This window comes from Saimiri boliviensis, chromosome 7, assembly GCF_048565385.1.
Source record: "Saimiri boliviensis isolate mSaiBol1 chromosome 7, mSaiBol1.pri, whole genome shotgun sequence".
Classification (NCBI taxonomy): Eukaryota; Metazoa; Chordata; class Mammalia; order Primates; family Cebidae; genus Saimiri; species Saimiri boliviensis.
Genome location: NC_133455.1, coordinates 112,291,858 through 112,318,961, shown reverse-complemented (window position 1 = coordinate 112,318,961; position 27,104 = coordinate 112,291,858). Strand labels below are relative to the sequence as shown.

Below are 27,104 nucleotides of genomic sequence, written 5' to 3'. Positions count from 1 at the left end.
CCTTAAAAAAAAAAATTGCTAAAAAAACACCAAAAAGGTATAATAAAACAGGATATTTGGTAAGCATGAATTTTTTCCTTACTTTCGGGAGCTTACTTTTGGCTGATCTCATACCTGCTTTCTGGGTCTCAAAACTACATTCATCCAGGGGATCCACAAATCCAATTATTTTCTCTAAATGTATTTTCTCTAAATAAAAATGTATTTTACATTATCTCTAAAAGTGATTTACAAGTAAATTGAAGTGCTAATCAAATCAGGAAAGTTACAATTACAGGGTCTACCACGGACCTGATCAATTAATGGTTGGTAAATTACAATTACCAACCATTGATTGATCAGGTCCGTGGTAGACACTGCTGCAAAGCTATCAAGTTGCTTCCAACTGTGAAGAGTAACTAAAGGGAAGACCCAGTCTTCTCCTCAGGACATTTATAATACCTTTATAACAATGAACATTAACTTAAGAAATAATTCAGAAACAATGTATGACAATATGGAGTTAGCATAGATGATGCATAATATTGGTGGCATCGTAAAAGGAAAAAGGCACATTTTTGAAAACAAGCTCATTATAAAATATTATTTTTGAAGTCAAAGATCTAGCTTAGATTTTCAGCTTTATACTTTTAGGTGGCTCCAAGCAAGTTCTCTGTTCCTACTGACTCTCCAATTTTTCAAATTTAAAGAAGATGTATTTTTATTCACCCAATCTGTTTCACAGAATTTTTGTGAGGATCAAATGATAAAGCATGTGAACTGAAAAGTACTTTAAAAGAGTATGTGGGTGTCTGTATTTCAGAAACCTCAATTGGGAAATTATCATGAGTCAGAAAAACAAGGAAATCTCATAATCAAAAATAAACAAGTCATAGTCTATTTTATGTAATTCATGTTGGGGAGCATTTCTTACTCAGAAACAACGTTCAATTCTTCATGTTTTAGAATCTTTCATTTCAATGAATTCCAATTTTAACTTAGCACTGCATTTACACATTTTGATGTCAGTGTGATATAATTAAACACTGAGAGAAAAATCTACTCCATAGTGAAAGATTTACTTACATTTCAATATTTTATCATAAAATTGTTAGATTTCCTCTGAATATTTTTACAGCATTCTGTTACTTCATTTCAAAATTTTGTATTAAAAAAATACCCAAGAGTGCTTTAAGAGGGAAAAAAGACTACAATATCCTCACAAGCAGAAATAATGTCTTCCATTTTTCAATGTTCCAATCTAAATTTTAATTAAAATCATGTATTCTATTAATTATCATTTAATATACAATTGGATGCACTGCATATTTAACTTACCATTTTTAAGGTTGCTACATAGTCTTTAGACATTTAAATTTAATGTTAACAGAAGATTCTTTTTATCTAATAGAGCATTATTTGTTTAACCAAATCTTTGTGGTTTGGTAATGATTGCTCAAGAATTTTCACTATTACAAATCACTCTGATACTAAAATACTTATTGTAAGTTATTTTTTCATTTCATTACCATGTTATTTTTATAAAGCAACTTGAGTTTCTAGAGTTAGAGTACCTAAATATTTTATGGACTGCCTAGAGCAATCTTACCATTGCCACTAGTTTAATATTGCACAATTTTTTTTGCAAAATCTCATTAGTATTGGCTTTCATGATTTAAAAATATTTGGTAGCTTATCAAGAATAAAATATATTGTTCTATAAAAAAATTGAGCTTTTAGCTGAGAAATAAATTTTAATTGTAAAGCTTTAGAAGTATTTTTCTTTCAATTTGAGCCCTCAATAAGACTCATTGATCCTCTAAGAACAGTATTTTGATCATCCTTTTCCTTGCAAAATCAACCCATAATGGGCAAAACTGAAGGCCAGAGAAAATTCTTAAAAGGACGGTTCAATGCCTCCAAAACATAATAGCTGGCTGCCTTCTAGGTGGCTTCACAATGAAGCATAACTGGTTAAATATACCAAAGCTCAGGGTCAAAACTTAACTACATTGCAGACTTAGAAAGCTGGTATTTTCATCCCATCACAAGTGGATCCATTTCTCATAAGAAAACAAACATTACTTCTGGCTGTAAGTCTGATGTATTATACTGAGTCCAATTTATGTTATAGATTATAATATTGGTGGTGTTTTAAAAGGTAGAAAGCACAATTTTCAAAAAACGAGCTTATTGTAACATATTATTTTGCAGTCAAAAATCTGGGTTAGGTTTGCAGATTTATAATTCTCGGTGGCTCCAAGCAAGTTCTACGTTCCCTCTGACTCTCAATTTTTCAGCTATAAAAAAGTTGCATTTTCATTTACCAAATATGTTTCACAGAATTTTTGTGAGGATTCAATGATAAAGGATGTGAACTGAAAAGGACTTTAAGAGATGTTGTGGGCATCTGTGTATTAGAAGCCTCGAATGGGGAAGTATTGTAATTTACCATTAGCAATATGGCAGTCATTCAGACTGGAGTTGTCTGGTGGACAGCTCTAGGCCAACTTCTCCTCACTAGTAGGCTTATCTGGAGACTCATATTATAGTCAAATGTTTGCTTGGAAGATTCTGGTGTATAAGAAGAGAAATATTATCTTTTAAACATTTAATGGTAAGAGGCTATTATAACAAGAGTAATTTCTGTTTACATTTGAGATAGTCGATCCTATAGTTTCCCAAACTATAGCTCAATGGTCTGATGAAGGAAGATAATATTATATAAAACATAATGTGTACTCAATACATACTATAAATTTGTTTTCTCACTGCAGAACTTCTCCCAGATTTTAATATGCCAATGTTCATTATTGATATCTAAGAGAAAAAATCTCCTAAATCCCATATCGTAAGTATAATTTTTGGAGAAGTAGGTAGAACATCTATTAATATCTCTCAGAAATAGAAAACCCAGGTTTGAAATACAGATCTATAAAATTTGAAAGGCTCCAAGTTTTTTCTCCCAGATAGATGCTATAGGAAGAGAAAAACAGAACAATTAGAGTCAGTGATGAAGCAGCTACATTGTCTGGGGTACATACCCTGGAGTTCATTGTGGTTTTACGGGAAAATTTAGGACATGGACACACACCAGGAGTTTCAGAGTGGAGGTTTAACAGGCAGAAGAGAAGAGAAAGAGAAACAGCTTTCTCTATGGAGAGAGGTGTCTCCTAGTGGAAAGGACCCCAGCTGGTGGCAAATGAGCCGGATTTCATTGTCTGAAGTTTGAGGGGCGATGTCTGATTTACTTGGGGCTCACAGACTGGTTTCATCAGATATGACGTTTATATAGTGCATGCCAGGGGAAGGCTGGTCACCCCATCCTAATCTTACAAGGCAAATGGACTTTCCAGTTGATCAGCACCATCCTGTCTGCTTCTTACTGTACACATGACTGACAAAGAGAAGGAAAGATGGACCCCCTCATCTTGAATAGATCTAGTCCTTAGTTCCTGCCAACATTCACACGTGCAAGCTCCCAGCTTGCTTGTCTATGTCTACAGCTCCTCTGTGTCTGCAACTGGTCTGTGTTGCAGCTCAACTTTACAGGCTCCCCTTTGTTAGACAATGATGGAGGTTGCTTTTCATTAAAAAGGAAAGCCTTAAACAAGGACTCCCATACCCTTATTACCTGCTTAAGTAATTTCTTCTTAACTCCTATACAAGTGAGACTCAAATTATTAAGAATTGATGAGAAGCAGAAACTAACTACCTGAACTGTAAGCTAAGGAAATGGTACCTGAGAACTGCCGAGGGTACCTGAGAATGGGGCAGACACAGAGAAAAGCACAGGTGAGACAGGAAGAAAAACCAACTTCTGGTGATATTAAATTCTTAGCTCAAGTAGTGTCTCAAGTCAACTGTACCCTTGAATTTTTAATTTCTATAAACCTAGAAATATCTAATGTATCTCCCTCTCTCTCCTTGTTAAACCAATTTGGAACTAAAATAAGTTTTGCCTATTAACATGGGCAATATTCAGATAGAATTCTTCAACTTTGCATCTGTGACTGATTTTTATGTTTCTATTACTAACCAATGCTCCTTAAGATCATCATATTTCTTATGTATGTAAAGGTCATTTAACATATATATGAACAAGACTTTTGAGCATGCCATGCTCTTGTGGTATATCTTTTTCAGGCGATTTATTTTCTCTCGGCTCTGACCTATTATACATTTTTTAAAAATGTATTATTCAACATAAATGTGTTTTATTGGCAAGTTCTCAAATTTTACCCTCTGTACTTCTTCCAGGCTTGATAATGAATTAAATGCATAGGTTCCTAACACCTCCATTTATACATATTTCTCTGACCCAGTAAGGTGCTTTTTGTTATTGGATTCTAGCACGCACATGTTCTGTGTATCCCAGGCACACAAAACAGTATCTGGCACCTAATAGATTTGAAAGTTGTTGGATTTCTTCTTAGACAATATCATCAATGTGTTATTTTCTCTTCCTATGTCATTTGCTCTTTTTGGACTGTACGCTGCACTACAAGATCTGCTATATTTCATTCCCTGCCACCACCCTTACTCGAGAAAAGATGTTTCTAAGATGACTGATATTTTTATGTTTTTGACCTTTCAAAGGTATTTACTGTTGAATAAGAAGAATTACTTTCAGAAGAATGAATATCTAATGTTGGAATTTAATTGACGATAGTTTGAGACTACAAACGCTATTTCCAACATAAATTACATTGATAAAGTAACTACAGTTTCACTTTTTCCTTAAAATTGATATTACTTGCTTCTGTTTCTCCCTGACTTCCACTACAAATATTTTCCTTTTCATCCTACTAGTGGTCCTTCTAAGCACTGGTTAATCCATAAATCATATCTCATAAATTAAATAGAATAGCATTTTAAAGGAAAGTTTTGTTTAAACAGCTTCCTGGCTTAGTGAGAAACAGAGCCAAGATCAATTAGTAATATCTATCACAGGCAAGAGTGACTGTTCACTACTAAATAAATCTGTTCCTACAAATTTAGCCAAACATTTGTACGATACCGTTAATATTATTTGACCAGCATATATCTACATAGTCATTTAGCAACCAGAATTATAAATTAAATAGAAATTGAATACCTTCTCCTAACTTTTTCATTAAAAATGTGAAAACTCAAAAACATCTTACTTTTCACAAAGCTAAAATTTCAGAAATAAAACTGTCCTTTTAAACTTTTTTACAAATCCGTGTTAACTCAAATAAGCTTTCCACTAATAAAAAATACTGATGTTTCCTTTTTTTAAAAAAAATGCCTTTTGATAATATCACAGTGAAAATAATGTTTTCCAGAAGGAGGTAAATGTGGGATGCTCTGTACACAAATCTTAACTCTAACTAATTATAAGTTTAGTTCACTCAATGTAACTAGAAGTAGTCAGAAAAATTTGATTTTTTCCTGTCTCAAGCAAACAAAATGTTAAGTTCACTAGTTTAGGAAATATTGCCCGGAACTGCTAAGGAATAGCTTGTTCTTATTATGGTGAAAATAGATTTACACATTTTCATGTACTATTTCTACATAATATAAAATAGCCCATGTTATGGAAGCAGAACAATTTTATAATTTAGTTGTACCAACAGAAAAAAAGTGAAATTGACAGAAATTTATTCCCAATATAGCAGTCAAAAAACATTTTGGTATTCTGAATTTGCCACACATTATTGTCATTTTTCATATTCCCAAAGGGGGAAAACATATTTGATTGGAAAGAATATGTAGTTCTCATAAGATATGATTTTTCTCATGCGCTGGTTCTTTTAGCCACCATCACGAGGAGCAGCTTCCTGACATTCAGAGAAACATTTCATTTCCAGAAGGTGGCGCTGTAGAATAGTTAAAAACGCAGGTTTGCTTTCCGTCAGAAACAAAGCAGATGTTCCTTCATTAACATTGAAGTTAACTGAAATTTTGAAAACAGGGTATTCAAATTAAATAAATGTCCTACTGCCCTTTCCTTGCTAGCATTTTAAACTCAGTATTTTCCTATGTCTGCGAACTAATTGTCTAGGCAAACTAGCAGTACAACAATTTAGAAAGTGGAATATTAAAAAGAAAATAGGCAAAAATCTTAAGAGATGTGTTAGAAAAGGAGGCCAGGCTTACATGAGAAATACAAGCTTCTGCTTTGACTTTTAATAAAATTCATCTATAAATTTATCTGAATAACATTTCATGCCATACAATTGTATTATACTCGTATGTAAAATCATAGAATTCACAGGCAAAATCACATAGTTAACTGTAGAAATTCATGATCTTCTAGTGATTGTTTAAAAGAGTTCTGGCATTATTAAAACCTTAGGCTTTAATAAGCATATGGAAAAACTGAAGACAGAGCAAAGACATCAGAATTCTTCAGAAAAGAAAGTAGTATTTCTTAATTCTTGAATTTTCTAGAGTTCTTAGAAGTCTCTGCCTAATAAAACATATGTAGCATTATATATGTAATAAATTTTGACTACAATAAACTGATCTGTTTCCTATGCAAAGACAGATGAAGAACATTTGTGACGTTGCCTGAGATTGTATTTATAGCACATTTATTTATTTATTTATTTATTTATTTATTTATTTATTTATATAAGCAACAAGAGCCTATTCAGTGGTCAACTGAAAACTATTATATTTAGAAGGGAAAAGAAAAAGTCTATTTAAAACTGTCGACTCATAGTTTACTGAAAGAATTGTAAATTTTAGTCATGATCATTTATATGCTGGGAGCTATTTTTGCCTGAGTATTGTTGTTTACCGGTTGTTGTATCACACAAACTACAAATGTATCTCTAATAAAATTCTAAGCATTTGATAACAGTCGACAATGAATAGAAATATACTTGAAATTTGTCATGCACAATGTACTTAGTGCAGCCTATAGTATCACAAATACATACACGAGTCCCACTTTTACTTTTATGAAATTATCTTTAAGATGCACCACGTTTTAAAATATCTGTTGAAATGGAAGGCATAGATCCATGACTTAAATATTTGAAGAGTCATGCTATTATACTTAATCTGTTTTTCTTGAAATATGTAACAGAAATATTTGAATTATTAAAAACTAATAATTATAGCTTGATTTTTGTTAAATTAAGGCTTTTCTATAGTCTCAGTTTGCAATGTGTTATAGAAATACGCATACCACAGCCAATTTTAGGATTTGGGAGCATATCTAAGCCAGTGATTTATCTTAAGAGAAGTGGAATAACGATACTAAAATTACATGTGACACTTTGTAATATTCATATTTCTACTAATACATCATCTCTGAATGCAATAAACTCTACTCAAGTATTTTTAAATGTGTAAATGACATTTATTCTTTAAATTCTTCTTAAATTATTTTTTTCCTGAAAATACGTATTTTCAGAAAAGGAACGGTCAGTTAAAAAACTACAGAATATAACTTTTTCAAATATTAATGTTAGGAATTAAGCAGATCAAATATTCAGAGTCAAATCAATATTTTGACTTCACAGGCAAATATAGAAATAAGTTATTACAATTCTCTGAGTATAACAACTTATGTACAGGATATAACTGAAACTATAGAACTAATATAGTGCAAATTCTAGACACAATTTTGCTCAGTGGGCAGGGTTATTCTATCATCCTACTGTAATCCAGCCCAGTACTGTCAAACTGACACAACAGTATATTCTCTGTCAGACAAATTAAATACTCTTCACCCAAGACAGGATAATCCAACAAATCTATAAAGATGAAAGTAATATATGACAATAAGTGAAGGAGAAAAACTAATATCTTTTCCTCACCTATCACAAGGCTCACAGCTAAGTCACCTATAATAAAAGATTAACTAAAATGCATATAAATGTATTGGATAAAAGTTTTGCGTGGTGTTGGAGCCTTCAGAAATGAAAACTCAAAGAAATAGACACTTGTGTATTTTTATGCTAAATTCTATGAAGATGTGGCTAGTCGTGCACAAATGTGGTTTAAAGACAAAAGGAGATGTATAATCTAATGGTAATAAACTTGGAGGAACTTAGCAGGGCCTGTTTGTTTAAATTCGACTCTGTGTCCCTCTGTCTTCAGAAACATACATGTCTTTTCTCTGCGTATGAGGAGAGTACCTCTCCAAAGAAAAGTCTTATGACCTACTTTTGAAGAAAGGCAGAGAATTCTTTTACAACCTGCTTCGGAGGAGAAGGGCAGGAGAAGGTCAAAGAGCAAATTTCCTGTTTCTGCTCTTTCCTTAAATGTCAAAATGCCATGTTTGGGGTAGCATGTACTAAAATCCATTAATATAAATTTGGACAGTGATTGCCTCTGGGAGGAAAGGTAGCAGTTGTTTTGGAAGACATATTGGGAAACTTTCCCTGGGATGATAGAAATGTTCCATATCTTGACAAGATTAGACAGGTCTATGGACTTTTCAAAATACATCAAGCTGTGCACTTAAGCTCTTTGCATCTCTTTTTGATGAGGTTATTTGTTTTTTTCTTGTAAATTTGTTTAAGATCCTTGTAGATTCTAGATATTAGCCCTTTGTCAGATGACAGATTACAAACATATTTTCCCATTCTGTTGGTTCCTGGTTCACTCTAATGATAGTTTCTTTTACTGTGTGTGCAGAAGCTCTTTAGTTTAATTAGATCCCATTTATCTATTTTGGCTTTTGTTGCCATTGCTTTCGGTGTTTTAGTCATGAAGTCCTTGCCCATGCCTATGTCCTGAATAGTATTGCCTAGGTTTTCTTCTAGGGTTATTATGATGTTAGGTCTTATGTTTAAATCTTTGATCCATCTGGAGTTAATTTTTATCTAAGGTGTAAGGAAGGGATCCAGTTTCAGCTTTCTGCACGTGGCTAGCCAGTTTTCCCAAAACCATTTATTAAATAGGAAATCCGTTCCCCATTGCTTGTTTTTGTCAGGTTTGTCAAAGATCAGATGGTTACAGATGTGTGGCAAAAAGTGGACGAAGGATATGAACAGACACTTCTCAAAAGAAGACTTTTATGCAGCCAACAAACATGTGAAGAAAAGCTCATCATCACTGGTCGTTAGAGAAATTCAAATCAAAACCACATTGAGATACCATCTCACACCAGTTAGAATGGCAAGTGTTAAAAAATCAGGAGACAACAGATACTGGAGAGGATGTGGAGAAATAGGAACACTTTTACACTGTTGGTGGGAGTATAAATTAGTTCAACCATTGTGGAAGACAGTGTGATGATTCCTCAAAGATCTAGAACTAGAAATACCATTTGACCCAACAATCCCATTACTGAGTATATATCCAAAGGATTATAAGTCATTCTATTATAAAGACACATGCACATGTATGTTTATTGTGGCACTGTTCACAATAGCAAAGACTTGGAACCAACCCAAATGCCCATCAATGATAGACTGGATAAAGAAAATGTGGCACATATACACCATGAAATACTATACAGCTATAAAAAGGATGAGTTCATTTCCTTTGCAGGGACATGGATAAAGCTGAAAACCATCATTCTTAGCAAACTGACACAGGAAGAGAAAACCAAACACAGCATGTTCTCACTCATAAGTGGGTGATGAACAATGAGAACGCATGGGCACAGGGAGGGGAACATCACACACTGGGGCCTGTTGGGAAAGGGGCTAGAGGAGAGATAGCAGGGTGTGGAGGATAGGGAGGGATAACATTAGGAGAAATACCTAATGTAGATGATAGTGTGATGGATGCAGCAAACCACTGTATTATGTGTATACCTATGTGACAAACCCTGTATGTTCTGCACATGTACCCCAGAACTTAAAGTATAATAATAATAAAAAGAATTTTGTAAGACAACTAAAAAAAATCTATGCATCTCACTGTGTATAAACTATATCTCAAGAAAAATGATCATAGTCAAAAAATAGATTTTTTAAAAGAAACATTTTTAAAAGCTGTGTTAAAAAAATTTTACGGGAAAGAAGAAAAATTTATCTCCTTACTGCATCAGCTTTGTCTCCAGTGGGCAAGAAAATAAATAAAGAAATAAAAGTCAGTAAATTAAAAAAAAAAAGCTATTTGTAACACACATAGTCAAGTTAGAAGTAATACAAAACAGATGTGGAAATGCAAAAGGCACAGAAGCAGGATCAAAACCTATTGACAATCAATTGTTAAAAAAAAAATTGGTGCTTATGATCAAGAAGCAAAGATACGTGAATAAAACAGATTCTATATTACACTAGGAGAGTAAAACGTGTGTGTATACACATATTACCAAACAAGTCAGAAAGATATAAATACCTCAAGATTTGTTTAGATAAAGAACAATGCAATTTCAGAAGTACAGGAGAAGCTATTAAGAAGGCCTTATCTAAATAACTTTAACCTTAAGAGTTAAAAATAGACATAAAGGAAACTAACCCAGTGACTGTCATGCTCTGGAGTTGCACCACAATGAAATTCTTGAAGGACTATAATATTTATGTCCTTATTATGAAAATACATAATATTATTATGTATTATAAAATTATGTATTATAATTATATATTATAAAATACATTATATTATGTATTTATGTATTTTCATATTATGTATTTTGTACATATTATGAAAATACATAAATATTTTCCAAATGTTCACAAAGTAATTCCAGCTTGATCATCCCTATCTCTTATGTTCTATATTCTGATTATCTGGCTGGTATGGTAACACACCATGGTTAGTGATAAAACTAGCCAATAACCAATCTGGCAGCTTCAACTAAATTTTTATTTTCATATTTAAGACAGCAATTAGCCAAACCTCATCTTCTGCACCTCATTCCTCAGATTGCATGTTTCAGTTTACTTCCCGCTTGAGCAACTCTGTAAGCCATAAAGCAGTGAGCATTTTTTGAGGCTGCTCTGAAGAGACAAACATGAGTAAGAGAAAAAAAATGCATCGGAAGAGCCTAGTACTTAACATGGAGAAACATGAGCAGTTTACTTTAGTTAACAAATTTCAGCATAGAAGAATATATTTTTTTAATTTTATTTTTTAAAGAGTTAGAGGAATTTAAAAACCAATCCTTTGTGTGTACTTTGTATTAGTTTTTGAACATTAATTTTACAAGCACTTAATGATCTAAGGTAGATTGTTTTCTATGGTTACTGTTTTGTTTCTCTTTTCAGAATGGAACCCTAGACTTTATGAAATCATGTTTCCCGTGGTCGATCTGTGACCATTGTTTCTTGACTCCTTAACAGCCCATGGGGAGAGCTGTAGGAATCTCTAAGATGTGAACCTGTGAAAGAATGTTTATTACAATTACTCTAATAATTAGTAACAGGGGATTTTAAAAAAATTATAGTAAAATATATATGTTTATAAATGAATGGGGGCAGTTATTTATAAACATATTTTAATATAAATTTTAATATTATATAATTTAACAACTGCCCCATTATTTATAAACATACATATTTTAATGTTTATACTAAATTAATGTAAACCTATTAATATATTTTAATATATATTTAAAAATTAATGTTAAAACATATTAACATGTTTTAATATAATTTTTAAATATTATGTAATTTAATAGCTGCCCCCAGTATTCATAAACATGCATATTTTATTATAATTTTTAAATATTATGTAATATTTATAATTTTTTGGTAATATTTTTGGACTTGCACCTAGAAAAGTTTGGCCTGGGCAGGGTGTTTCTGTACTATTTTTAAGATTTGTAATATTCTCATTTTGGACTTGCACCTAGAAGTAGTCACTTTGGGCTGGGCATGGTGGCTCACATCTGCAATCCCAGCACTTTGTGAGGCCGAGGTGGGTGGATCATCAGGTCAAGAGATTGAGACCATTCTAGTCAACATGGTGAAACCCCATCTCTACTAAAAATACAAGATAGCAGGGTGTGGTGGCACACTCCTATAGTTACAGTTACTCAAGAGGCTGAGGCAGGAGGATCACAAGAGCTGGACGTGGACGTTGCAGGGAGCTGAGATCACACCATTGCACTCCAGCCTGAACCACAGAGTGAGATTCCATCCAAAAAAAAAACAAAAAAAACAAAAATAAAAACAAATTTAAATTTTTATTTTAAAATGTTTTTAATTTTTATTTAAAAATTTAAAAAGAAATAGTTTCAGTCTATTCTGATTCTATTTTCTGTAAATGAATTTTTAAGAACAGTAATTACTTGAATTTATGTCTACTGTAGGAGTTAATACAGTTTTTATCTAAATTCCTTAACAAAAATACTCAAAATGGAGCAGTGTAAACAAGATAAAATTTCTCTCACTCGTGTTTTCATTTTCTTTCTTTTATATCTAAGATGACAGTCAGAATCTGTAAAATACATCTTTGCCATGTTCAGTGCAAGGTTTCCTCACTATCTCCCAGTTGGTTGATGGTAGGCGCATTGAGGGCAGGGGAGTAAACAGGAGAGTGTACAGATAATTCTTTTAAGAGCACAACTAGAGTAATCAGGCATCATTCCTCTCCATATTTTATTGACTACAACCAGTAACTCGCCCACATCTAATTGAAAGAAAGGATTGAAAAGATGGCCTTTGGTTGGTTAGCCATCATTAGGGTAAAGAATTCTGGAGAACAACTTGCAGTCTACCACCCAAATATCAGGTGTAGAAGAAGAGGAAAGGCACAGCTGTCATTTTTCAAGGCAATGATCAAATATCACTGGATAAGAATTTTGAACTTTTCTGCTATGGCAGTAAAATAATCTCCTTGATTATTGAGGAAGAATTATGTTATCTTGGTGAAATTTATTTGTCCCTTATTACTTATGGTTTCTATTTTCATTTCTGTATGAGATTATTTGTCCATTACTGCTATAGTGATCATAATAACTGATTTGCCTGTAATCATCCTGATTTATATTCATTGTTATAGAGTAATGTAAATATTCAGGAGGTGTAGTCGGGCAGATTACCTGAGGTTGGGAGTTCGAGATCAACCTGACCAACATGGAGAGACACTGCGTCTACTAAAAATACAAAATTAGCCAGGTGTGGTGGCACATGTCTGTAATCCCAGCTACTTGGGAGGCTGAGGCAGGAGAATCATTTGAACCTGGGAGATGGAGGTTGTGGTGAACTGAGATCATGCCATTGCACTCCAGCCTAGGCAACAAGAGTGAAACTCCATTTCAATATATATATTCAATAAATGAATTATTTATTCTAAATATGTATCCATTTTATTCTCAGATGTATTTAGTTACTCTATAACTATTATATTTTTTTATTGCATTTTAGGTTTTGAGGTACTTGTGAAGAACTTGCAAGATTGTTGCATAGGTACACACATGGCAGTGTGATTTGCTGCCTTCTTCCCCTTCACTTATATCTGCCATTTCTCTCCATGCTATCTCTCCCCGAACTCCCCCACCCCCCGCTGTCCCTCCCCTATTTCCCCAACAGTCTCAAGTGTGTAGTGCTCCCCTCCCTGTGTCCATGTGTTCTCATTGTTCAACACCCACCTATGAGTGAGAACATGCAGTGTTTGATTTCTGCTCTTCTGTCAGTTTGCTGAGAATGATGGTTTCCAGGTTCATCCATGTCCCTATAAAGGACACGAACTCATCGTTTTTGATGGCTGCATAATATTTCATGGTGTTTATGTGCCACATGAGGATATGGAGAAATAGGAACACTGTTACGCTGTTGGTGGGAGTGTAAATTAGTTCAACCATTGTGGAAGACAGTGTGGCGATTCCTCAAGGACCTAGAAATAGAAATTCCATTTGATCCAGCAATCCCATTACTGGGTATATACCTAAAGGATTATAAATCGTTCTACTATAAGGACATGTGCACACGAATGTTCACTGCAGCACAGTTTACAATAGCAAAGACCTGGAACCAACCCAAATGCCCATCAATGATAGACTGGACAGGGAAAATATAATTATATTTTTAAGAAAGAATTAGAAAATATTCTCTCCTTGGAGCTGCACATGTTCTGTGATGTATATGCTGCCAAACCAGTAGCGGGGCATGGGAGATACTTTAAGGTCAAACACAGATTGGCTTTTGTAGATCAATGCAATTCTCTCAAAACCTTAGTATGCTTTTGGTCTAGTTGTTTCCAGTCAGAATCACGGGCAAATAATCATAACCAAAGACCTAACCCAGACAATGTTGCTATGCATGCTGACTGTCTTTTTTTATTATTATTATTGTCTGGTTTCTTTGCTTAGCACAATTTGCTCTCCTTCAATTAAAGAGTGTCTACTTTGAAGCTATCTAAAAATATTAGTTTAGGCAAGAAAGCATCACTTTTAGCCTAACCTTTGAAACTGTAATGAACCTCAATTAACTGAGAGGTTTTAATGTGGGCACTTGAAAAATGTCAGAGGGCTGTTTACTGCCAAGCCTGCTTTTTTTAGAATCACCTATTATAACTAGCTCAAGTACCTATTGTCGCAGAACATTGCACAAGTAATAGACAACATAGATAAACATTGTATGTTTTTTCGGTGTTTTCAATCTTCCTCAGCAGTTCACAGAGGTTACATGTTCTTTTGGCAAGTAACCTCCCCTTTTAAGGATTGCAAATGACAGTTTTATTAAATGGTTTATCATAAAGAATTACTAACTTTCTAGCTTGCAATATCTGTGTTCTCACCCGCTCTCAAACCTTAGACCAAACTGTCATTTTTTTTTATTATGCTGGAGTCTACTTCTAGTAACCAAGTCATGTTTCATTTCAGATGAGATGCCATTAAAACATAGAAAGAGAGTCTAAAACCCAGCATTTTATACAAGATAAAAATTTATGTCTCACTAAATATCAAGTGGTAGGTTGCTCGTGATTGGCAGGACAGGACAACTCTTCTATTCTCAGTATGTCACTTCTATCTCTGGATTCCAGGAAACAGCCTTTGCCATGACACAACTATCAGAAAGAGTAAAAGATTCCAGAATATTGCATGCTCTATTCTTTAAGGACAAAGCCAGCAGTACCAAATATATTCTGTTTATTTCATTGTCTAGAGCTTAGACACAGGATCCTACCTCTCAAAAGGAAGACTGTAAAGACATAAATTGGATGGGCCTGTGAGCAGTTGAAACCCCATTGTGGAACCAGGTTAAGAAAAGATAAGGGGTGACAACGCTTGGGTTGATGTACTACTGTGATTCAGAAACAAATCTAAATATGTAAAGCAGGAAAAAATCATTAATACAGAGAATAGACTACTTTTTGCAATAATGATATGAAGACCCACAGTTGTGGGCTCTGGGCTAGACCACAGCACAGTAGAACTGACATACCCAGGGACTGAGATCACCAGTAGAACTATCACTAATTAACAATCCACTTTAAAAGCAATCTCAAAATTAGAAAGCTGGGAATTAGCTGTCACCCCCCTACTTTTGCCACAGCTACCTCTCAACACCAAGGGAATTGAAGAATAGACACAGCAGTATTGCTGTAAAACACAAGATCTTCCTTGCCAGTAGAAGAGAAAGAAAGAAAGAAAAGAAAGAAAAAGGCAGGCAGGCAAGAAGGAAGGAAGGAAGGAAGAAAGGAAGGAGAAAGAGATGGAGGGAGGGGAAGAGAGAGAATAAAAAGAAAGAGAGAAAGGAAGAAAAGGAAGGAAGGGAGGGAGGGAGGAAGGGAGGAAGAAAGAAAGAAAAAGAAGAAACAAACTCCTTGCTTGTATCTTGTACCTTGTACACATACAACTTCTTGGTAGAATCCAACTCTCATCCTGACTCTCAGCTGCAAAGGCATATGGGACGTGTCATTTTTAGCTTTTTAGAAACTAGAGTCAGTCATGGCCAGTAGGAAGAGGGTTGGAACGTCTACATCCGCTCCTGCTGAACAACGGGCACCACAGAATATATTCAGCATATATTATTAAAGCATTATTTTTTTCTCAAATGAATAATGAAAACAGCAGATGACTGTTCAATCTGCTTCTTTATATTGTATATATTTGCAGTGTACAACATGATATTTTGACATATATGTTGTGGAGTAGCTAAATAAAGCTAATTAATACACATATTGCTTCCCATACTTACCTTTTTTTTTTCTAGTGAGAATACTTAAAATCTATTGTCTTAAAAATTTTCAAGTATACAGTGCATTGTTATTAACCATAGTGACTATGTTGTACAATGGACCTCTTGGATTTTGATCTCCTGTCTAACTGAAATTTTGTATCCTTTGACCAACATCTCCCCAATCTACCTACCTGCAGCTTCTGGTGACCATCATTTCACTCTCTGCTTCTGTGATTTTGATCTTTTTTAGATTTCACACATAAGTAAGATTATGCAGTGTTTATTTTTCTACGTCTAGCTCATTTTACTCAAGATAATGCCCTCTGGATCAGCCATGTTGTAGCAAATGTCAGGATTTCCTTCTTTTTTAAAGTTGAAGAGGATTCCATCATATATATGTACTCATTCTACTCCATAATGAGCCTCTCATCTGTGTTGATTCTTTAATAGTGAATACCCTTTTAAAATAAAATGATTGGATCAAGTTTAGTTAAAAATGTTGAGGCTCAGGTTGTATAAGGATTAGAAATACCAACATCAATATTTTGTTTATTTATGCTAGACTTTAAACAAATAGTATTTTAGAATATCTAAAAGCTCTATCTTTATAAAGAATTTTATATTCTATTGATTTATTTTTTCCCTCTTCTTAGGCTAAAGTGATTGAATGAGCAATTTACTTTTTAATAGAGCAGCAATGCAGCTAGCACTTAACTTCTAAATAACTTGATCAAGTTTGGGTGAGGTGGCTCATGCCTGTAATCCCAGTACTTTGGGAGGCCTAGGTGGGCAAATTACCTGAGGTCAGGAGTTTGAGACCAGCCTGGTCAAAAAAAAAAAAAAAAAATAGCTAGGTATGGTGGTGCATGCCTGTAATTCCAGCTACTCACGAGGCTGAGGAAGGAGAATTGCTTGAACCCAGGTGGCAGAGGTTGCAGTGAGCCGAGACGGTGCCACTGCACTGCAGCCTGGGCAGCAGAGTGAAGACTCTGTCTCAAAAAAAAAAAAAAAAAAAAAAAAAAAAAAAAAAAAAAAACAATAGTAATAATAACTTGATCAAAACATTTTTCTTTCTTTGTCAGTTTCCTATATTTAAAATAGAAATCTTCAAGTAGCTGCATTATTATCTGCAACTGCATTTTTTGGTTTTCACCCAGGTACTAACTAGGTTGAGGTCATCTAGTAAGCAACAGAGTGGGAAGCTGTTCATGAAGCTTCATGGTAGCAGAAACTTTGTTGGTCTTTTTCATCACTTTATAACCAGTACTAGGCAGCTGCCATGTACCCAGTAGAAACCCTATCAGAACTTCTGACTTAAAAAGTGAGATCCTGCTTTAAAATGGGTATATACAAATAACATTAAAAAGAGAATGAGATGGAAAATGCTGAGCATATGTGAAATCTGCAGGTAGCCAGTTTCAATCTGAATCACAACTCTTTATATTAAATTTTTTTTTTTTTTTTTTTTTTTTTGAGACGGAGTTTCGCTCTTGTTCCCCAGGCTGGAGTGCAATGGCTCGATCTCGGCTCACCGCAACCTCCGCCTCCTGGGCTCAGGCAATTCTCCTGTCTCAGCCTCCTGAGTAGCTGGGATTACAGGCATGCGCCACCATGCCCAGCTAGTTTTTTGTATTTTTAGTAGAGACGGGGTTTCACCATGTTGACCAGGATGGTCTCGATCTCTCGACCTCGTGATCCACCCGCCTCGGCCTCCCAAAGTGCTGGGATTACAGGCTTGAGCCACCGCGCCCGGCTATATTAAATTTTAAAGACAACTTTACTAAGTTCTACGTACTGGCTGAGCAAGTGTTGAAAAATCTTTCCCAGGTTTGAGCAAGACTACAGGCTGATGAGTAAGGAATTTGTAGAACTTACCTTATTGTGTGCGTTCTGAAAATGGAGACATTTTGAACAAAGAAATTACATTTGCTTTAGAGTGGAGGGAAATAAGCCTATTTAGAAAAAATAGGTTATCTATAATTTGACATTGATTTCTTAATGTAACAAGCAGGAAAGTTTTAGAAGGTTGTTCACTATGACACTTAAAATTTTGCATTTTACGATAAAATGCATAAACAAAATAACCTAAGTCATATTAATACAACATATAGGAAACCCATTAAACTTGCACTGTAAAGACTGCTTTTTAAATAAAATTTGTGTTACATTGTAGAAGGTTGATAGTTATGACTTAAATGCTTTACCTAAAAAATGGAGTAGGCTACTACCAGGTAAGACAGAAGGCTTTTCAAGTTTAAATTTTAGGCATAGGATATAGCCATGAAAAAGTAAATTTTAGAAAAACATAATCGTTCTCTGGATTTTACTTTTAATCTAAAGTTCTACTAAAAATAGGTAATCATACGTGTTAAGCAAGGAAAGATAAAATATTGAAGGACATATTTTCAAAGGAAACAAAGTACAAGGTACATTTTTGTACCCCTTCTTGTTCATGAATAATGACTATCAAACTCTTCTAAACTTAATCTTTCAGTTTTATCAAGATTAGATTGTTCCTTTTCAACCCAGTCCCGCTCTCATAAGTCCTCCTGCAAAATGTATGAGCCTACTTTAATGTGTGATAAGAGATTTGTTGATCCAAAATGTTTCCATTTTGGAAAGGATGATTTTTCTTAAATAGTGGCTCATTTTAGGTATTAATTTAAAGAGATTTTAAGGGTGTAGCATAAATGTATTTGAATAAAAAAATCATTACACGTAAAGTTATTTTTAAAGTCATCTCTCCAAAGTTCCAAAGCTAAGAAGTGCAGTCCAGGTAATTATTAAAATATGAAGGTGTAATCATTTTCCTGTATGGCATCAGCCTCCATTTCTAGGTCAAGCTCTCATTTTTCTATAACGTCTCACAACTTCGTAGCTTTAGAACAGAAGGGGCAAAAGGTTGGGGGGTGGTGCTTCACAATTTTGAACGTACAATACTATAAATATCTTTCCATGAGTAGTCCTGAAAGTGATATAATTCTCAACTTTCTATTCTTTACCCTTCTATGTAAGAAATCATTCTTCAAGAAAACTAATATAAATGTAAAAAGAAGGAAAACAAGAGAAAAAAAAAAACAGCAACAACAAAGAGATACTATGGCATATTTTGGAAACAAAAGAGCAATCCAATTTATTTTTGTTTCCTAAAACTTTCTCCCAGTAAAGCAGGCCTACTTATGGCTGAACCTATTTTACCTGGATTCAATTATGTAATTTCTTGTGTTGTCTCAAAATCTCCATGCACTGTACAGTTTCAAGAGCAGTATACCAAAACAAGAAACTACTCACATCTACTTGCTTATCTTGTAAATATTTCTTTATTTGGCTATTTCTTTTAAAATGTTATTAGATTAAAAATAATATTTAAATTAAAATTTACTATGGGTCCTAAGGTTAAACAAAACTTAATATTTTTCTAAATTAGAAAAAATTACTTATTAAATTCCAATTTTTTAAAAAAATCCCTATAGTTGAAACTCACAGAATGGTTAGAGTACCTTTTTCAAGGGCTCACCTCTGCTCCTGCAAATTGAGACCACTGGTTCCACCACACCCAACCACCTCCATGTTCAAATGCATATTAACCTTAGCTGTAATTTGAGGGGAAATATGCTCACCTTACACATTTTTCAAAAATATATTTTCATTTGTATATTGCTGATCAGTATCTTTGGTCTGAATTCCGTGTACCACAGAGAAGCTAATTTATTATTAGGTTTTTGGCTTAAATCCTTCATTCATTATGTCAGTGCAAACTTTTTTTTTTTCATATAACCCTTCAGGGTTCAATGAAAAATAGATTTCCAAACATGCCCAACCTGCCAAACCGGAATAAAAGCTTCCAGTGGAAGCATCACGTTCCCCTGAAATAAAAGTGTTTTAGCTTGTGTGAGTGTATTTGACTCTTGAAAAGAAATGAGATCGTGTTTCATTTTAGGAAGATACATGCGTCAGGTAAGAAACTAAAACAAATAAACTTCCTATATTTAACTAAATACATAGCATGATATTTCAATTCAAATGTATCATTGAGGCAAAGTAGCTCTTTTGTTATGCTGTGATATGAAAATGGTAGATGAATTTAAAATCTGAGTGAGTTTGTGCCATATTTTGAAACAGAGATATCCAGCTTGTAAATATTCCCTAAAATCTACAACCAGAAGATAGATCTTTCCTGAAAAAAAAAAAAAAAATGTATTCTTTCTTTCTTTTCCCCTTTCCCTCTGCCTCTTTCTCTCTCTCTCCAGCTAGCTGACACCACAGGTTGCATTTGATATCATACCATTTCATGAGAGCCTTGAGCTGATTATTTCATTCATAGCTGCTGATAGATTTTTCTTAGTGTATACTTTTAGTGTTTTGAAGCTTGTGCCACTGGCCTGTAGACGGCATCCCCATGATGGTCCGCAGAGAAAATTATCGTTAAATGGAAGGTGGAATTTCTTACCATATGGGATCCAAACTAGCAGCAACTCCTGCTGGAGAGAAGCTCTGTTCTCTTTCCATTTTCTCCCTCTGTGCTTCAGTGAGCTATCTCTTTCTTGGGAGCTCACTGAGGCCAGTGTGAACCTATTTTTCGTCCCAGTTGCCCCTTATGTTGTCGCCCGATGGACAATTGTATTTCTGATGCTTGGGATTAAAGTTAGAGATAAGATACACCCCATTCTTTCAAACTAATCATAATATATAACTTCTACATAGTGATCACCTTTTTAAATGCATTAACTAATGTAATTATTGCATATTAGGAAACAGACTCAGCGAGGTTAAGGAACACATACCACTCATGTTATTAAGAGCTTGGATTTTAATCCAGGTTTTCTTATTCCAACTCAAGGGCTCTTTCCATGACATGTTATTTGTTCTTTATGCATGTCTAGCTGCCATCTGAACCAGGTGGAAAGCAAGTTTGTGAATTAAGCATAAGAAAATAGCTCACCGTAAGTGAGCTGGCAAAAAAAAAAAAAAAAAAAAAAAAAGACAACGGTTACCTCCTATAGAAAGGGTTCATAGTAAGTAGGGTGAGTCTTCACTGATACACTGAAATAAACAAGATCCTATGATGCCATTGTGAACCCCAAGGCTATGATTTCACTTTTTCTTCTGCCAGAGCTGGGATCATTTTAGTTGTGAGGAAGCCCTTTTCAAGTAAGCAAAACATGGTACAATTCTCTTAGAGCTTAGGAAGAAAATGGAATGAAGTAACATTTTCAATCTGGAAAAGCATTGTATTGTATTTCTAACTAAATTATTGCTGTTTTCCAAATGTATGATCTGATGAAATGGTATACAGATAATCATAGCAAAAAAAAAGAATGATTAAATTATTTGGTCATAAAACCATTTTAACTGTTATCAGATCTTAGCAATAGACCTTTTATGACAAAATTTGTGCATTTTAAATTACGATTTAGTTTTCTGTTGTCTGAAATATTTTCAAGTTTTTCAGCTATAAAATAAGAGTGATGTGTATTGAATTTCGTATGCAAAAATATGTATTTTTCTTAGCAACCTTATTTTTTATCTCAAAGTTTTTCTAATTTTATTGTGGTTTTTCTCTGTTCGAGTTATTTTAAAATTTTTCTTAAGTTTCAAAACATGAGTTCTTCTGTTAGTTATTTTTACTGATTTTGACTACACTGGGGACAGAGAAAACAGTTTGTATAATACTGACTTTGAATTATATTAGAATTAGCCAAATATATGATCAATTTTCATAAGGCATCCTTGTCCTTAAAAAGAAGGTGTAAATTCCAATTATTGGATACAGTATCATATATGTTCATTGAATTAAGCTTATTAATTGTATATTTTTGACTGCTCTCTACAAATGATGTGAGATTACTATTACTTCTATTATAAATGTGATTATATTAGTTTCTACTTGTAGCAGTATAAACTTGCCATTTAAATTTCAAATGAATGATTTTTAAGTGTGTATCTGTGATATGCAACTGGTGAATTGAATTTTTACCTTATAAAGTATTCTTCTTTACCTCCTGAATTATTGTTTCCAACAGTTCTGTTTTGTCTTTCATTTCTGGTATATCCGTAACAAATCTCATTTAGCTTTTTGTCTTAATAAAATATAACAATGTATAGATTTTATATAACATAACTAGACATTTTACATTTATGTGTTTCTGATCTATAGCTTTGCATTTCTTCATGTTAGAGAACATTTATGTTTGTGCTTCAGCTGAATTTGATAGGACAAGGCAATTGTTTGCCTTTAGCTGATTGAAATCAGTGTCCCCTTTTTCTCAACCTCTCTCCTCACTTATGGAACTTCCTCCAACTTGACTGATGTTTGTTGTTTTCATTCTTCTTCTTTTTCTACCAGTAGAAAATATATCCTCTATTATCTGAATATACATTTATTATCTAAAAATTTAGCATGCATTCTTCAAAAATCAAAATTTATCTATATCTGTACTTTCTCCATACAAGAATTTTTAAAAGTTGGATTACTCAATCCCAATTTACATAGTATTATATTTAGTATTTAACAATGTCGTACTCATTTTGCTTTCCAGATTAGAAATTGTTATTATCATTTATATAAACGCTAGTTCAGAATTATCTATGTATTAACTATAATCATCACTCACCTCCCCTTCCTGTATTTTCAGACCTTCCTGGGATAATTTTCCCTCCACTCTTAAGCACATTCTTTAAAAATTTCTACTAATGATAATGTTCTAGAGATAAACAGGTTATGAGAACACATTTTTACTTTGTTCTGCTTTTCGAAATACTGTTTTGTTGAGTATTGGCTTACATTCTTCGTCTAATTTTTTTTTCCCAAGATAACATTGGCTTCCTCCTTTGTTGTGATAGTTTTTGCTTCAGTTCCATTATGATTACTTTTTTGTTATTATGCATCTTTGAATAGGAGTAATTTCTTTTTTTCCTGAGATAGCTACTTTTTGGAGTACTGTATATGATAACAAAAGAAAATCAGCTGTGTGAGCAGACAGGCTGAATTCAGATCTATTGCTTCTGAACACTTTCTCATCCACACACTACCTTTTGAGAAAAATCTCTCTAGACATGGGGAGAAAAACCATGTCCCTAGCTCACAGTGCACAGTGTCTTCTGCAGATTGAGATTAGCATCATCACTCTTTTCTCCTCTGTCTTACCAGACTAATAGCCTGCTGTAAAAGCCTGCATGGGGCATCTGAACACTTGCTCACTCAGCAAGCCTTTTCCTCCGTGATTTTGAGAATTCTTTCTTAGGGTCTTCATGATAACATTCTCCTCTCATAGTACTGAAATAATTTTATAAGCATCAGCTTGATTATTACATGGTTGTGTGTGTTTTTATATTTTTGTATATGCACATACATGGCTATTTATTCAAACTCCAAGGAGTAAAGACTTCTCTAGAATAATGAGTGGCAAATTTTTCTTTAATCTGTATTTCAGTCACTTGGGCTCTGGTTAAATACACTTCTCAAATATGTCCTTGATATTTGGTTTCTGATGTGAAAAAAATTATTTTTTACATTTTAAGTATGTTCATTTATGCTTCACCATTTTAAGGAATTATGCATGAATACAAAATTAAATGAAAAACAAGTGTTTTTGTATGATTTATTGATAAACTACTTATTAAAGGATTCACTCTTTGGCAGATGAAAAAGGTAAATGTACAAAGTATAAATATAAAGTTAATGTTAGTTAATACATTGAGCTGAGCTGGTTATAAGATTCCAAAAGTTTCTATTAATTCATCTTAAAACACACAAACACTTTTATCTGATTCATAAATGCCCATATCTATTATAACTTACGTGAAAAATGTCAATAAAATGGTCTTGATGCTTTTAGCCTACAGTTTTCTGTTACTAATATTGCCTCTCTTGCTTTATTTTGAATGTCTGTGTGTGTGCGTGTCTGTGTAGGTGGGTATGTTCGAGTAATATATTTGGCAATACTTTTAACTTTGCTTTCATATTTTATGGGTTTCTGTCACAAAAACTATACAAATAGAAAACTTATATTTGCATAATATTTTTCATCTTATTAACTGCTTGTATTTTTCATTGTTAGAGATGTAATTGATAGCACAGGGCCCATTCTGTTTGCTATTCTTAAAACATACTTTTAATTTCCTATATTCCTGCTGAATATAATGTAAATGTTATCACATTTTGATTCTTCTAGCATTTTGGAAAATGTGCACAATATTTTTCTCCAACTAATAGGTCTGTAATACTTAACAACTATGTATATATAAACAAACATATATGAACTGAAAAATAATTGATGGAAAGAAAACAGCATATTTTATTCCCTTTTCTCTTGTAAGACAGAAAATTTAACATGCCCTTCAGTTTTAGTTGAAATATAATCTAGGATTCTTCATCTAGTTTATTAATATGGAGTAATTGCTTAAATCATTAACTTGTATTTCCAATCATTATTTAGGCCTAGTCAATCTTAACTGACTTTTAAATAGTTACTATTAGTTCCTATTTTTGAGTTCTTATTTTGATTAAAATTTTATGATCTGATTCACATTACTCATTAGAAATGCACAACGGTTTGTGAGCACTTACATATGTTCAAATATGTTTTAGTGGCTCTCACATACAAAAGAAAAATTGAATGTTTGTTATAGAACATATTTACCTTTAGAGCGAGGTAGACATAGCTCCATCGTCTTAAGGCAGTTTGTCTTTAAAGGTAAATTATATGTCCATATAGATTTTTCTTTCTCTTCCTTTTTCTCCCTCCTATCTTCCTCTCTCCTTCCCTCCCTTCCTCCTCCTCCTCCTTCTTCTCTTCCTTTTCTTCTTGAGTAAATGCTTTATTGTTAAAATTTCACAAGACATATATTTTCTAGTTATGTAAATATGTGCCATACACATATGCAGATTATGCATATTCAGGGTTTTTTGGCCATCTTCAATGTTGGTTGTTTCTACTTTTACTGATTATTTTGAGGATTTCCATAATATAGTGATAGTTCTCCTTTCTATTAATGTTACAATTGTAGAATCACTTCTTAGTCATTTCTATCACTTCTTCTTATTCTGTATTCATTCTTACTCTGTATTCATAAAATCGAGTGTTTCTTAATTTTATTTCAAAATTTAGTTTTCTGATGTATAAATTCTGCTTTAAGGAATATTTTAAATATGTGACTGAATTTTCAAGTTCTTCACATCTCAGTATCTCATTAAGCTCTATTTCATTGACATCTCCCTCTTTTTCAATTTCTTCTCTTTTTTCATTTTGTTTTATTAGTTTTTAATTTTATACATTATTTAATAGAATACACGATTTCTTAATTTTATAAATCACATACAGCTACTGATTTTGTAATAATTAATTATACATAGCATATATTTTCAAAGTAATATCTTCTTTACTGTTGTGATAAGCATTTGCTTTATTTCTTGCAGAATATTTCCACATGTATATTAACATATATTTTCCTAATTACTCATCCTTTTGGTTCTCTCCATTGATGACTCATAAATAATGTCTACAGCTCATCCTGTCTGGTTCCTCTCATTAGTTACCTGTTAGAGCATGTTTCTCAGATTTTCAGCTAAAGGGATGGTAAATATGAACAGACTTCATCTGATTTCTGGTCACTAGTAATCACTTAATTTCTCTAAATTCTGGACTTCATCTATATTGCTTTCATTGTCTGATTGACTGTTTTGAGAAGGTATACCCATCTAGGTAATTCTAACCAATATATAGTCCCTCTTTTGCCAGAATGGGTCTGTTTTTGTACCTCTCATGGCATTTTTTTGTATCTCAAATATTTATTCCCCTTTCCTACATGAGGCAAAACAAATGCACAGTCACCATTGACTTAGCATTTTGCATTAATGGAAATTTTAGTCTTAGAAAGCATGTAGAAAGCTAAGTGGCCATGTGGCTCTTATTGCTACTGAAAAATATTGCTGTGGAGTGGAACAACCTTTTCAGGGTGGAGGAGGAAATTGATCGGAACTTACGTCTCCCAATCTGGCAGTAGCAGAAAAATGAGTCATCTCTTTACCATTTTCTCAGGCTGGCATATTTATTCTCCTTCAGATACCAAGCAAGTGCCAGCCAGTACATGTGGATTTTTTCCTTCCATTCCTGTTTAATCTGTTTTGACTTACATATGATAAAAATTTAATTGACTGAATGGATGTCAGTCTTGGTGGCTGGTAACGCTATACTACAAATGTTTTGTTTGCTTTCCCAATTTATATTTGCTTAACTTTTTGAGTCATGTAACCAGCCAGATACCATTCTACAGCAAGTCAACCATATTGACGTCAAGTACCTTGATTGTTATTGTTATTATTATTCTAAGATTAGAGATATTGCTAGGGATATCATTTCCTAAAACCACAGTCTATTTGACCAGCTTTTAATTTTATAATTTGTAACTTTTCAACTTGTTACAAAGTTTTCAGAATTTGTTTACCTATTGGTTCTTTCATTCAGCCTTCTTATACTAATTCATTTAACTCTTACACTACTTTGATTTTTAGATGAATTCTCACTGTTGTATTTCCTATGCTGTGAATCATATGACATAATTCAGATACTTGTTTTAAATAGTGAAAATAAAATGTGGCTATTCAAACAGTGCATATTAGCCATATTTTAAAAAGCAGTTTTCTGTTGTATATATCATTGTGTGTGTGTGGTCTTCTCAGAAGCATTAAAATTGCCAGTATGTTCACCTTATTATTGAATTAACCTGTATTTTCCTTTTAAAAAATTTTTAGATCTTTCCCTAAATATTTAAATTATATATATATCATTCACCATAACAATAACTTTGTCAAAGATTTAGTCAAAACTTAGATTTCTTTCCTTCCTTCTTTCCTTCCTTTTCTCCTTTCTTTCTCTCTCTCTCATTCTCTCTCTCTCTCTCTCTCTCTGTTTTCTTTTCTTTTTGAAACAGAGTCTCATTCTGTCACCCAGGCTGGGCTATAGTGGTGCATAACAGTGCACCAAACTCCGCCTCCCGGGTTCAAATAATTCTCATGCCTCAGCCTCCTGAATAGCTGGGATTACAGGTGTGTGCCACCATGCATGGCTAATTTTTTTATTTTTAGTAGAGATGGGGTTTTGTCACGTTGGCCAGGCTGAT

The 27,104-nt window shown here is 33.4% G+C and overlaps 1 protein-coding gene across 2 annotated transcripts in view; it reads left to right on the top strand.

Annotated features, from left to right (window-relative positions):
* PIK3C2G (phosphatidylinositol-4-phosphate 3-kinase catalytic subunit type 2 gamma) overlaps positions 1-27,104 on the top strand; it is a 381,818-nt gene that overhangs the window by 2,041 nt on the left and 352,673 nt on the right. The window contains exon 1 of one of the 2 annotated variants that reach the window (XM_074403236.1): positions 19,441-19,940. The exons of the other annotated variant lie outside the window; for it this stretch is intronic. The gene's annotated coding sequence lies outside the window, so the exon portion shown is untranslated. Of the gene's footprint in view, positions 1-19,440; positions 19,941-27,104 lie in introns of those variants that run through there. 2 annotated transcript variants of the gene reach the window in all.